Below are 15456 nucleotides of genomic sequence, written 5' to 3' on the forward strand. Positions count from 1 at the left end.
CAAGAAAACGAATCTCAGTGTTGTATATGGTGACATGTATGTACTTTGATAATAAATTTACTTTGAATTTTGTGTATTTCCTGGTTTCATTGTTGGTCAATTAAATTGACTATAATTAGGCCCTCACCACTCCTGAGTCGTTGTTCCTTTTCCACATCAGGCACATTTTTTGCTGTTTCCTTAGCACGTCTGTTTTTTTATGAGGCCGAGGTGCTGGCTCGACGTTCAACCCAGCATTGATGGAGAGTGTTCAAGGAGCTGGCCAGATGCGAACCCGGGACCATTGGTCTCAAAGCCCGGTGCTGATGCTACTACACGACTGTTCCTGAGGCCCAGGTTCAATCCTGACCTTGGGCGCTGTCCGTGTGAAGTCTACACGTTCTCCCTGTCACACAGCGGGTTTCTTCCACATCGACGTTTCAGGTCGAGACCCTTCGTCAGGACTAACTGAAAGACGAGCTAGTAAGAGATTGGAAAGTGGGAGGGGGAGGAAGAGATCCGAAATGATAGGAGAAGGCAGGAGGGGGAGGGGCAGTTGATTTTGCCAATCACCTGTCCAGCTCTTGGCTCCATCCCTCCCCCTCCTGTCTTCTCCTATCATTTCGGATCTCCCCCTCCCCCTCCCCCTCCCACTTTCAAATCTCTTACTAGCTCTTCTTTCAGTTAGTCCTGACGAAGGGTCTCGGCCCAAAACATCGACTGAACCTCTTCCTAGAGATGCTGCCTAGCCTGCTGCTTCCTCTTCTATTGATTCTGCCTACAATTCTCTCTGCTTCAGGAAAGCAGCAACCAAGCACCCCTCCCAGCCTGTTCATTCTCTGTTCTCCACCCTCCCATCAGACAGATGATACTGTTGCTTTGGATAATTGAGGCAAATATGGAAAGATTTGAAAATTCAGGCACTAAAGGGTTCGGGCAGGGGAACTGTACTGAGGCCAAGGTATAAGCTTCCATGAAATTCTTCAGATTTTCTAAAAAGTGCAACTCCAAGGGCTTTTGGACCAATTTGTCTTTGGCCACTCAGATTCAGGATGGCCATCATCCACGACAGCAGGAGGCAAGGGCAGAACCTGTAATTTTGTAGAATCTTGAAATTCCACCAGCATTGAGAGAGGCATCACAGGGCATGGCTTATGAAAAAATAGTATTGGATTGAGCTGTAGATTTGTTATTTTTGTTGTAGTTTAACTTTTGCCCGGCACCGGCTCCCTAGGTCTGAGTCGACGCAGTAGTAGTTGTTAACTTTCCTATACTTGTTTGTATTCTTAAAGAATCACCTCTATACACGTAATTGTTCAGTGAATTTTCCAGCAATTACAGGATAGATCTTCCTGTATTTTCCTAGAAACTTCTCACTTTTCAGTAGCAGGTGTCACACCACCTGAATCTGACTATTTTATAGGTTAATTGTTATCATTGGAATTTGTGTCATCTTTAGTCTGATTATGGGATGACCATGACTGCTTTTTCCTTCGTGTTTTTTTTTCGCTTAGCTCCTCTTTCTTTTTCACTTTTGTTCCTGTAACACTCAATACACTGGCATTAGGCAACAATTTTTATGCTTCATTTTTGACTTCCAAAGAGCTTTTGGATCACAAAACCAACAGCTCCAACAAGGAAAAAGGGTGGATTTGGGTGTGGAGTTAAGGGATGATCTTAACCTGCAATTACTGGCAACATCATGGACCATGCCTTAGTAGAAAGGACGCTGTGTGGTTGATTGCATCCAGAAGACTTGGCCCATTTGTGTTCCAAGATTCAACCCAGACATTGCAGGTTCTATAAGAAGACTCCATAGAGAAACAAGAATAGGCGATATGACTTCTTGTGACTGTTCCCACCATTCAGTAAAAAAAAAGAATTAGCTCATTAGTTAGCTCAGTGTTACTTCCTTATTGAAAACACGCCCCACATTCTTCCTTCAGATCTGAAGAAACTCTCTTAGTGTCTTGCCTTGCATTCATTCAATGACTGATAGCCCTGTCCATTTGGGTAGGGAACAAAGCTTCACTATCCATAGGGCAGAGAAATTCCCTGGAATCTCAAGAGAGAGACAGATTAGTAAAAGACCCATCAGCCCACTCAATTCCTGCTAACCTGCGAAGTAGAACAAGTGGTAGGCAGAGGCAGCGTGGACAGCTGGCGGCTTTTCTCCCCAAGGCAGAAATGGCTAACACCAGCAGGGCAGGATTTTAATGTGATTTAAGGAAAGTACAGAGGACACATCAGAGTTAAGTTTATTACACAGACTATGGGAGCGTGGAATATCCTGACTGGGGTGGTGGTAGAGGCAGATACATTAGGGACTTTTATGCGACTCTTAGATAGGTACACGTTTCCAGTAAGATGGCGGTGTGTTCGGATGCAATGGCCTCACCGAGGCTAACCAAAGGTGTTTCTGTAATTTTTAAAATGTCTTGCTTACAATCACATGACAATACTGGACATTAAGAATTTCAGGTACTGCAGGTCGACTCCATCAGCGAGCTGCTTGTGGGTGGAGGAGCTGAAAGAGCTGGACTTGGTGCGGACTGTGATACTGACTGTTACAAAAAGGCATCAGAGTCGGTGCACGAAGGGTGCGTGCGGTCTCATAGAGAGTGATTGTCTTGGATATTGTTCTTGCCATCACAAGACGCTGTTGGACATTGGTAATGTAAAATACTGCAAGTCTGTTTCCCTTGTTTATCAGTGAAAGAGATAGCAGGAGAGCAGTGTGGCCTTGCTTGCTGCAGCAGTCCAGGAGGGGAGGCACTGGAGCTGGTCCAGCACAGTCTCCATTGCTGGGCTGAAGGCTGGCCTCTCGTGGTAGTGCTGCTGTCCAGTGGAATAACAAACTGAATTGTGTGTACGTGTGAGTATGTTTATCTGTGGAACGCTGAGAATTGCTTGTTCTTGCTGGTAACACCCACGTACCATCAACTTACAAGACGTATCACTCTGGGACTTACATAACATATAACAATTACAGCACGGAAACAGGCCATCTCGGCCTCTCTAGTCCGTGCCGAACGCTTACTCTCACCTAGTCCCACTGACCTGCACTCAGCCCATAACCCTCCATTCCCTTCCTGTGCATATACCTATCCAATTTTTCTTTAAATGACAATGTCGTACCTGCCTCTACCACTTCTACTGCAAACTCGTTCCACACAGCCACCACTCTCTGAGTAAAGAAGTTCGCCCTCATGTTACCCCTAAACTTTTGCCCCCTAACTCTCAACTCGTCCTCTCGTTTGAATCTCCCCTACTCTCAATGGAAAAAGCCTATTCACATCAACTCTATCTATCCCCTTCATAATTTTCAATACCTCTATCAAGTCCCCCCTTAACCTTCTACGCTCCAAAGAATAAAGACCTAACTTGTTCAACCTTTCTCTATAACTCAGGTGCTAAAACCCAGGTAACATTCTAGTAAATCTTCTCTGTACTCTCTCTATTTTGTTGATATCTTTCCTATAATTCGGTGACCAGAACTGTACACAATATTCCAAATTTGGCCTTCCCAATGCCTTGTACAATTTTAACATTACATCCCAACTCCTATACTCAATGCTCTGATTTATAAAGGCCAGCATACCAAAAGCTTTCTTCACCACCCTATCCACATGAGATTCCACCTTCAGGGAACTATGCACCATTATTCCTGGATCACTCTGTTCTACTGCTTTCTTCAATGCCCTACCATTTACCATGTATGTCCTATTTTGATTAGTCCTACCAAAATGTAGCACCTCACATTTATCAGCATTAAACTCCATCTGCCATCTTTCAGCCCACTCTTCTAATTGGCCTAAATCTCTCTGCAAGCTTTGAAAACCTGCTTCATTATCCACAGCGCCACCTACCTTAGTATCACCTGCATACTTACTAATCCAATTTTCCACCCCATCATCCAGATCATTAATGTAAATGACAAATAACATTGGACCCAGTACAGATCCCTGAGGCACACCACTAGTCACTAGCCTCCAACCTGAAAACCAGTTATCCACCACAACTCTCTGGCATCTCCCATCCAGCCACTGTTGAATCCATTTTACTACTTCAATATTAATACCTAACGATTGAACCTTCCTAACTAACCTCCATGTGGAACCTTGTCAAAGGCATTACTGAAGTCCATATAGACAACATCCACCGCTTTACGCTCATCAACTTTCCTAGTAACCTCTTCAAAAAATTCAGTAAGATTTGTCAAATATGACCTTCCACGCACAAATCCATGTTGACTGTTCCTAATCAGACCCTGTCTATCCAGATAATTATATATACCATCTCTGAGAATACCTTCCATCAATTTACCCACCACTGACATCAAACTCACAGGCCAATAATTGCTAGGTTTACTCCTAGAACCCTTTTTAAACAATGGAACAACGTGAGCAATATGCCAATATTCCGGTACCATCCCCGTATCTAATGACATTTGAATATTTCTGACAGATCCCCTGCTATTTCTATACTAACTTCCCTCAAGGTCCTAGGGAATATCCTGTCAGGACCCGGAGACTTATCCACTTTTATATTCCTTAAAAGCGCCAGTACTACTTCTTCGTTAATCATCATAGTTTCCATAACTTCCCTACCTGTTTCCCTTACCTTACACAATTCAATATCCTTCTCCTTAGTGAATACCGAAGAAAAGAAATTGTTCAAAATCTGCCCCATCGTTTGGCTCCACACATAGCTGTCCACTCTGATTCCCTAAGGGACCAATTTTATCCCTCGCTATTCTTTTGCTATTAATATAACTGTAGAAACCCTTTGGATTTATTTTCACCTTACTTGCCAAAGCAACCTCTTATCTTCTTTTAGCTTTTCTAATTTCTTTCTTAAGATTCTTTTTACATTCTTTATATTCCTCGAGCATCTCATTTACTCCACGCTGCCTATATTTATTGTAGATATCTCTCTTTTTCCGAACCAAGTTTCCAATATCCCTTGAAAACCATGGCTCTCTCAAACTTTTAACCTTTCCTTTCCACCTAACAGCAACATAAAGATTCTGTACTCTCAAAATTTCACCTTTAAATGACCTCCATTTCTCTATAACACCCTTTCCATAAAACAAATTGTCCCAATCCACTCCTCCTAAATCCTTTCGCATCTCCTCAAAGTTAGCCTTTCTCCAATCAAAAATCTCAACCCTGGGTCCAGACCTATCCTTCTCCATAGTTATATTGAAACTAATGGCATTGTGATCACTGGACCTGAAATGCTCCCCAACACATACCTCTGTCACCTGACCTATCTCATTCCCTAACAGGAGATCCAACACTGCCCTTTCTCTAGTTGGTATCTCTATGTATTGCTGCAAAAAACTATCTTGCACACATTTGACAAACTCCAAACCATCCAGCCCTTTTACAGTATGGGTTTCCCAGTCTATGTGTGGAAAATTAAAATTTCCCACAATCACAACCTTGTGCTTACTACAAATATCTGCTATCTCCTTACAAATTTGCTCCTCCAATTCTCGCTCCCCATTTGGTGGTCTATAATATACCCTTATAAGTGTTACTACACCTTTCCCATTCCTCAATTCCAATTCCACCCAAATAGCCTCCCTAGACGACTTGGGCTATATTTTATATATATACACACACACACGTAAAAGTTGTTTGTGTGTGTATGTGTGTATATATATAGACACACAATGACTAATTAACCTACCCATCAGTACGTATTTGGACTTTGACAGGAAACCAGAGCACCCGGAGGAAACTTACACCGTCATGGGAAGAACGTACAAGGCAGGGGCACGAAATAAACCCAGGTCGCTGGTACAGTAAAGTTCTGTGCTAACCAATATGTTACTGTCCCACCCCAAAAATGATGGGCTATGTAGGAGGGAAGGGTGAGGTTGAACTTCGACCAATCACAAACAGATGCTGGAAATCCAAGCAACACACACAAAATGCCGGAGGAATTCAGCAGGCCAGGCAGCATCTATGGAAAAGAGTTTACAGTCAACGTTTCAGGCTGAGTGAGACCCTTCATCAGGATTGAACACAGAGTGGGTTAAAAGCTTGACACAAATCATCGGCCAAAGAGCCTGTAATGTGTTGTAATGTTCCATGTCCTACATTGGCATGGACATGGTGAGCCACATGACTTTATAAAATTTCTAGGATTGAGTCTACACCTCTGCACAGCACATCTTTTGTAGAAAAAATAAAGGCGTAGACTACATTCTAAACAGGGAGCAAATTCAGTCATCTGAAGTGTAAAGGGACTTGGTAATCATTGTGCAGGATTCCGTAAAGGTTAACTTGCAGGTTGAGTCAGTGGTAAGTAAAGGAAATGCGATATTAGCATTCATTTCAAGAGGAATAGAATATAAAAACAAGGATGTATTTATAAGGCACTGGCTAGAGAGCACTTGGAAGTACTGTAAGCAATTTTGGGCACTTTATCTAAGAAAGGGTGTGCTAACATTGGAGAGGATCCAGAGGAGGATCATGAGAATTATCTTGGGAATAAAAGGGTGAACATATGATTGTTTGATGGCTCTGGGACTGTACTTGGTGGAGTTTAGAAGAATGAGGTGGGGGGTTCTCATTGAAACCTATTAAATATAGAGTGGATGTGCAGAAGGTGCTTCTTATAGTGGACGGGTTTAGGACCATAGGCCTCAGCCTTAGAATGGAGATGAGGAGGAATTTCTTTAGCCTCAGGGTGGTGAATCTGTGGAATTCAGTGCCACGGATGGCTATGGAGGTCAAGCATTTTGGTATTCTTAAAGTGGAGGTTGACAGGTTCTTGATTAGTAAAGGTGTCAAAGGAAAAAGGCAGGAGAATGGGGCTGAGAGGGAAAGTTAATCATTCATGAACGAATGGCAGAGCAGACTTGCTGGGCTGAATGGCCTAATTCTGCCCCTGTGTCTTAGTCTTAAGGACTGGCCGGGGATTTTCTGTTTCAGTATCTGCACGCTCCAGTACTTCCCATCACTCATTAATCTCTCACATGGGCCTCTGCTCCTGACCAGTAACCTCACCCCAACCCAGTACACTCTACCCCCATCCTGCCAAACCTTTTTGTCATTGACAAGAGAGTGACTAAGCTTGAGAGAGTTTTCTCCAGGCCTGAGTAAGGTGCAGCTGACATCCGTCACTCCCTACACAGGCCCATTTAATGAGGGAGGTACTTAAATCCTCGGCCCCGCTTTTAGGAGACGGATCATTGCAACCCAACGCAAAGCATATCCCAGGGAGCCTGTCAGTTAAGGAGAAAGAGCTGATGGAGCGTGAAAGGCATTGCTGAGAGACGTACATAAAGGCATTCTACCCGAGGATTTAGCTCTGAGACCTCTCTTGTTGAGCGGAGAATCTCCAGTCTCCCAGAGGCATCGTTTCATCTGATGTAGTATCACACCACAGCAGCAAATGCACACACTACCTGCCAACACTCCGAGAACTCAGAGGATAAATCCCTGCTGGCCTGCTGTAAGGTTATCATTAGGTCCACAGACCAATCCCAGGAAGGCACTCAAGAGCCCCACAGATTTGTCCTGCTAGTCACACCTATCTCCTTTTGTTTTGAAACAGGTTAGCTTTATTTGTCACAGGTGCATCAAAGCATTGTAACATAGAGGCTGTCTACAAGAAGGGTCAGAGCCGTCTCTATTTCCTGAGGAGACTGAGGTCCTTTAACATCTGCCGGACGATGCTGAGGATGTTCTACGAGTCTGTGGTGGCCAGTGCTATCACGTTTGCTGTTGTGTGCTGGAGCAGCAGGCTGAGGGTAGCAGACACCAACAGAATCAACAAACTCATTCGTAAGGCCAGTGATATTGTGGGGATGGAACCGGACTCTCTCACGGTGGTGTCTGAAAAGAGGATGCTGTCCAAGTTGCATGCCATCTTGGTCAATGTCTCCCATCCACTACATAATGTACTGGTTGGGCACAGGAGTACATTCAGCCAGAGACTCATTCCACCGAGATGCAGCACAGAGCGTCATAGGAAGTCATTCCTGCCTGTGGCCATCAAACTTTACAACTCCTCCCTTGGAGGGTTAGACACCCTGAACCAATAGGCTGGTCCTGGACTTATTTCATAATTTACTGGCATAATTTACATATTACTATTTAACTATTTATGGTTCTATTACTATTTATTATTTATGGAGCAACTGTAACGAAAACCAATTTCCCCCAGGATCAATAAAGTATGACTATGACTATGACATACAGTGACATTTCTGTCAACGGCCAACAAATCTCAAGGGTGGGTCGCCTTGTGCCCAGCACCGACATCGCACACCCACAAGTTACTAATCCTAACCCATACGTCTTTGGAATGTGGGAGGATCCGGAGAAAACCTTCACAGTCACGGGGAGAACAAACTCTTTACAGACAGGGAATTGACCTCGTTTGGTGATTGCTGGTACAGTAAAGCATTGCACTAACCGCAACGCCACCGTGCTAATCTTTTTTAAATTAGTTGTCAATCCTCAATATCCATGGCTAAATATGGTTGCCATGGTAGCGTAGTGGCTAGCGTGATGCTATGATGGCTGGAGGTCAGAGTTTAATTCCGGTGTCCTCTGCAAGCAAGTTTGTACGTTCCTTCCCCAGTGCACATGGCTTTCCCCCACAGCCCAAAGATGTGCCGTTGTAAATTCTCCTGTGTTTAGGCTAGCACTAAATTCGCCGTGTCGCTGGCCGGCGCGGCTCATTGGGCTGGAAGGGCCTGTTCCGCGCTGTATCACTAAATAAATAAACCCTAAACTCTCAAATCAGAAGGTTTTAACTCACCCTGGATTCTTAAATAGGTAGAGATAGAATCAGTTCAGAATTGTGGTGAGTGAAATTACCTATGCTGGTTCAGCAGCCTTGTGTTTTGGGACCCAAGGCTCTTGTACCACCTTCCCGATGGTAGTAGTGAGAAGAGAACATGGCCATTTATTGGGCCTCTCCATCCAATTCCGTAGCTTAAAGAGAGTTTGCAAAAAAGAAAGCAGCCTAGGCTCTAGCAGTCCCTGGGAATTCCCAGGAGAGTCACAACTCCTTAAGTGAAATAGCCCATGACATCGTCAGAATTTTACTGAGGAGGAGAATTACTCACAAAAAACAAATGAGACCTTTGGATAAGTACAGGAATGAGAGGGGTATGTAGGGCTATGCCCCAGTCGTGGGCAGAATTACAGTTCAGCATGGACTGGATGGGCCAAAGGGCCTCAGTGTTCTATGACTCTACACGAGACAATAATAAATCGATTACCAATCCATAAACAATACCTTGCAACACACAAAATTCAGCAGACAGGCAGCATCTGCGGAAATGAAGGACAGTTTGTTCATTTCCATAGATACTGCATCTTGTGTGTGTTGCTCTGGATTTCCAGAATCTCGTGTTTATTATCCTCTGTTACCTTGTTCCTTTCATACTTGCCCTATTTCTTTATAACAAAGAAAGAGCCCATTCAGCCCAACACATTATGTTAGCTCACAGGGCGATTCCATTCTCTCCGATTCCCTCCACATTCAGCCTAGCAACCTGATTTTCTACATAACCCTATTATTCTCTCTCTCCTGTTATATTCTGTCACCCTCTTTCCTCTCTCCATCCTTTCCAGAACACTTAATCCCCCCACTCTTCTCTCTCACACTCTTCCTCTGTGTCTCTCCCCATTCTCTCTTCCTCTTTGTATCTTTCTTTGTCCCTCTCCCCCTTCTCTCTCCCTCTCTCTCCACACACACACACTCCTGCCATTTTTTGTGGTTTCTCATCCTCGATTACACTCTTTATATATTCTACCCACTTTCCCTCCAATCTGACTTCTCCCTCATCTGCCTCTTTTTTTTTGTTTCCCTGCCTTTCTCATTCTTTCTCTCCCTGCCCAGCTTTCTCTCTCTGCCTCTTTTTCTCTCTACCATTCTACCTCTCTCTGCCTCTCACCCCTTTGTATCTGTCTCATAGCCCTCCATCCCTTTGTCTTTCACTGCCCCTCTCTCTGCCCCCTCCATTTATCTCTCTTTCATCTCTGCCTTTGCTCTTTCTACCTCTTATCGTTTCTTTCTCTGTTTTTCTCTCTCATTTCTTGACTGTCTTTCATACACACATCTCTCACTGTCACCCGGCTTTTCACTTCATGATTTTCTCTGCCTCTCTCTCTCTCACTGCCCCCTCTCTATGCCCCCTCTCTGTCTCGGTCTCTCGCTGCCTCTCTCTTTCTCTCTTATATTCACATACACAGCTCCATGCCTGAATACAAGGCCTCCTGCTACCCACCTCACTATTCGCTCCCCCCCATGCTCTCTCACCAGACTAATTAATGGTTTTAATCCCCTTCAGACAATTGAAAGGGGTTTGAATGTGAAGACAGCGGAGTTTAGGCCGAGGAAATGGTTGGTCATTTTTCACACACAATGCTCTCAGGGAAATACAAAGGCAGTCAGTGCCTGCCTCGACAGAATCAAAGTCGCTGCATTTCACATGCTGACTCTAGGCCTGTATGTGTTGGTGGAAAGTAAAATATATACCAACACTAATTAAAGGCCAGTTGCCAGTGCTTTGCCTATAAGCGTCTTCACCCTTTCTCCTAATAAGGTAACAAAGAACCCTTTAAGCATTGGACTAAACAATGATCTGACTTCACAATGACTACACAAGGCCTGGGTTGTGCAGGAGTCATTTCCACAGCAATACTTCTGACTCAAGAAGGCCTCTCATGCAGCTTAAACTCTTGTGCTGTCAAACCCAGCATCGGACTTCAACAGAGCATCCACACGAACACAAAAGACAGCTTCACCCATTTCACAGTGTGCTTCAATCCTTTCCTGCCTCGGCGAACGCCTCTGCCCCACAAAACACCAAGATCTCAGTGTTCCTACCTGGATGCATACTTTCAAAGTACATTTATTACCAAAGAACGCACATGTAATATGCTACCATGAGATTTGTTTCTTGTGGGCATTCACAGCAGAATGGAAAAATACAACAGAATCAATGAAAAACTGCAAAGACTGACAAACCATCAATATGCAAAAGACAAACTTTATAAACAAACAAATAAATGAATAAATAAAGCTGAGAACATGAGTTCTATGATCATTGAAAGTGAGTCTGTCAGTTGTGGAATCAGTTCAGAGTTGAGGTGAGTGAAGATACCCACGCTAGTTCAAGAGCCTGATGGCTGAGGGATAATAACTGTTCCTAATCCTGGTGGTGTGGGTCCAGAGGCTTCAGTACCAGCGAGAAGACAACATGGCCTGGATGGCGGGGGACCTTTCTTGTGGCAGCACTCTTTGTGGATAGGCTCAATGGTGGGGAGGGCTTTGCCTGTGATGGACTGGCAACACTTTTTCAGGCTTTAATAGCCAATCTACATAAACTTCAAAGAAAGTAGAGGGGACTGTGCGATGGCTTGATTGGGAACTGGTTTGTCCAAGGCCGCAGGAAACTGCAGCGCGTTGCAGACATGGCTCAGCACAGGGGAAACCAGCCTCCCCTCATGGACTCTGTCTACACTTCTCACTACCTCAGTAAAGCAGCCAGCATAATCAAAGACCCCTCCCTCCCCGGACATTCTTCACCCCTTTTCCATCTGGCAGGAGACAAAAAAAAAGCCTGAAAGCACGTACCACTAAACTCAAGGGCAGTTTCTACCTTGCTCTTACGGGACCATCAAATACACAAGACACTTTAATTGAGTCCTGATGAAAGATCTTGGCCCAAGACGTTGACTGTTTATTCTTCCTCTCTACCAATCAATTCCTAAATGGACCCATGAACACTAACTCACTTTTTAAAATTATTTCTCTTTTCGCACTATTTTTAATTTAACTATTTAAGTTACATATATATAGATGTAATTGATTTACATTTTTTCTATGTTATCACGCATTGCAGAGTACTGCTCCCTCTAAGTTGACAAATCTCACGACATGTGCTGGTGATAATAACTAAGCCTGATTCTCATTCTCATTCCCGCCACAGATGTACCTCACCTGTTGAGTTCCTCCAACACTTTGAGTTTTGCTCTGGATCTCCAGCATCTGCAGAATCTTTTGAGTTTCTGACATTTTAAATAGTTCTCTATTCTTGACCTCACATTCTATCTTGCTATGACCTTGCACTTAAACATCTGCCTGGTTACACTTTATTCTGCCTTCTGTTATTCTTGTTCTGCTTTGTAATGATATGATCTGTATGAACAAAATTCAAAGTAAAGATATTATTAAGGTACACATATTTCACTACACACAACCCTGAGATTCATTTTCTTGGGGACAGTTACAGTAAATACAAAGAAGCACAATAGAATCAATGAAAAACTGCACACAACAAAGACAAACCAACAATCTGCAAAAAGAAAATAAACCATACCAATACAAAAAGAAAATAAAACAAATTCATAATAATAAATAAATAATAAACATTGAGTTGAAGACTCCTTGAAAGTGAGTCTAAAAGTTGTGGGTTCAGTGTTGGGATGAGTGAAGTTGTCCCCTTTGGTTCAAGACCCTGATGGTTGAGGGGTAATAACTGTTCCTGAACACCGTGTTGTGATTCCTGAGACTCCTGCAGCTGCTTCCTGATGGCAGCAGCGAGAAGACAGCATGGCCTGGAGGACAAGCATCTGACTGTATCTCAGTACATGTGACAATAATAAAACAATTCCAATTCCAGTTTCTCCATTTCTGGCCTATGGCCATCTTCCAGCACCATGACTAGTGAGGATGGATAGCGACAGCAATAAAGAGAATGCAGAAGACACTTACTGGGACCTCCAGATGAATCAGAGTCAGGTTTCATAGCACTGGCATGTTCCATGAAATTTATTGTTTTGTGGCAGTAGTACAATGCAATATATAAATATTTTTAAATCTATAAATAACAGCAAATAAATAAATATTAAATAAGTAGTGGAAAAAGAGAGCAAAAAATAAGTTAGATAGTGTTCATGTGTTCAATGCCCATTTAGACATTAAATGGTGGAGGGGAAGAATTTATTACTAAAATGTTGAGTGTGTCTTCAGGCTCCTATACTTCCTTCTTGATGGTAGTAATAAGAGGAGGGCATGTTCTGCGTGATGGGAGTCCTTAATGATGGATGCATTGCCTTTTGAAGGTGTCCTGGATGCTGGGCAGACTAATGCCCGTGATGGAGATCGCTGTTTACAACTTTCTGCGGCTCTTTCCGATCCTGTACAATGACCCCTCCGAACCAGATGATGATGCAACCAGTTAGAATGCTCTCCGCGTTAGAGTCATTGAACAAAAAAGCACAGGTACAGGCCTTTTGGCCCAATGAGTTCATGCTGCCATGGTACTCACACAGCTAGTCCCAAATTCCTGCAATCGGCTATATCCCTATTTGCCCCACTCCTGCAGATACCCATCGTGCACGTTAAATAATATTATTGTACCTCTCTCAACCACTTCCTCCATATGCACACCACCCTCTGCATGAAAGTTGCCATTCGTATCCTGTGTAAATTTTTCTCCAGCACTCTTTCTACCTGAAGTTTCTGTGCTCAGGTCCTGACCTCTCCACAGTTGCTCCAAAAGCTGGAGAAACTCAGCTGGTCAGTCAGCATCTGTGGAGGGAAGTGGGAAGTTGACGATTCAGGTCGAGACCCTTCATCTGTACTCTGGACTCTCCATTTCCCTCTGCAGGTTTGGCACAGTACGCTTGTGGTTAGCATTTCGCTTTACAGCACTAGCAGCCCGGGATCAATTCCTGCCATTGTCTGTAAGGGGTTTGTACGTTCTCCCCGTGACTGTATGGGTTTCCTCCAGGTGCTCTGGTTTCCTCCCAAAGTCCAGTGGTGTACGGGTTAGTAGGTTAATTGATCATATCGGTGTAAATGGGTGGTGCAGGTTTCTTGGGCTGGAAGGTCCTGTTACTGTGCTACATTTCTAAATTAAAATTAAAGATGCTGCCGGAGCCATTATTTACAGACGCAGCACAGTAACGGGCCTTTGGGCCCAACAAGCACACGCTGCCCATCATCCGTACGGCTTTGCAACGAGGGAGGAAACTGGAGCACCCAGAGCAAACCCACACAGTAATGGGGAGAACGTGCAAACTCCTTATAGACAGCAGCAGAATTGAACCCGGGTCTCTGGTGCTGCAACACCGTGAGGCTAACCACTATGCCGCCAATCCACCCCCAAGAAAATTAGTGTTAAAACATAATACATACAATACTACAGCACAGTATGATGTTTAACCTATTCTAAAATCAATCTAACCCAGGGGTTCCCAGCATTTTTTATGCCATGGACCAATACCATTAAGCAAGGGGTCCACATACCCCAGGTTGGGAACTCCAGATTTAACCATTCCCTCTGACATAGTCCTCTGTTTTTTCTATCATCCATGTGCCTATCTAGGAATCCCTTAAAGTCTCCAATGTACCTTCTTCCATCGCCACCCCGGCAGGGCGTTCCACTCTCTGTGTGTCACTCCTTATACTTACTGTACCTCCAATTACCTTAAAATTATGCCTCAGACATTAGCCACTGAAAATGCCTCTGGCTGCCCTCCCGCCCTGGACCTTATACCTTATATAATTTATCAAGCCACCACTCATCCTCCTTCATTCCAAAGAGAAAAACCTTCACTCGCTCAACCTACCCTTATAAAACCTGCTCTCTAAACCAGACAGCATCCTGGTAAATCTCCTCTGCACCCTCTCTAAAACTTCCACATACTTCCTGTAATGAGGTGAGCATAACTGAACACAATGCTCAATTGTGCTCGTAACCTGTTCTAGCAGCGTTTTCAGTTGTCATACACCTTGCTGCTAATGAGTTTCGTACAGTCAAAATGGAATGCAGTGTGGATATTCTCTCCACAGTTCCCACCGGCTTCAGTGGAAGCCACAGAGGCCCTGCAGTGGTACACGCCCAGCGCTCATTTCGATGCTCCCACCACAACACAGGGATCAAATAAATTCCTGTGCCTTTTAAGAACTGGTTAGTCGGGGAATAATTTTGAACGAGCACTCGCACAGGACTTCACAATCATTCCATTCAAGTCTCAGCTCCCTTTATTCTGGTCTCTACCTTCAATCTTCATTTGCTATCTCCCACAACTTGTGACAATCCACTGGTTCTTCAGTGGAGTGGGGCATAGAGGGTGTGGGGCAAAAAGGGAGAGGAAGAGGGATATATAATATATATATTTGTTGCCGCAAAACAAATTTCATGACATTTGAAAACACAAACACAAGGAAATCTGCAGATGCTGAAATTTCAATTTCTTTCAATTAGTTCAGTTAGTCCTGACGAAGGGTCTCGGCCCGAAACGTCGACTGTACCTCTTCCTAGAGATGCTGTCTGGCCTGCTGCGTTCACCAGCAACTTTTATGTGTGTTTCATGACATTTGCCAGTGGTGTTAAACCTGACTCTGAGATTCTCAAATGAATAATGGCACAATAAAGAAGGCAGAGGAGTGACCTTTTAGAGGATTAGAAAATCATAAGGTACACACAAG

At 43.9% G+C, this 15456-nt stretch overlaps 1 protein-coding gene across 9 annotated transcripts in view; it reads right to left on the bottom strand.

The window, feature by feature from the left end:
- robo1 (roundabout, axon guidance receptor, homolog 1 (Drosophila)) overlaps positions 1 to 15456 on the bottom strand; it is a 708427-nt gene that overhangs the window by 348076 nt on the left and 344895 nt on the right. The gene's annotated exons all lie outside the window — the stretch shown is intronic.

Source organism: Mobula hypostoma, chromosome 6 (genome assembly GCF_963921235.1).
Source record: "Mobula hypostoma chromosome 6, sMobHyp1.1, whole genome shotgun sequence".
Taxonomy (NCBI): Eukaryota; Metazoa; Chordata; class Chondrichthyes; order Myliobatiformes; family Myliobatidae; genus Mobula; species Mobula hypostoma.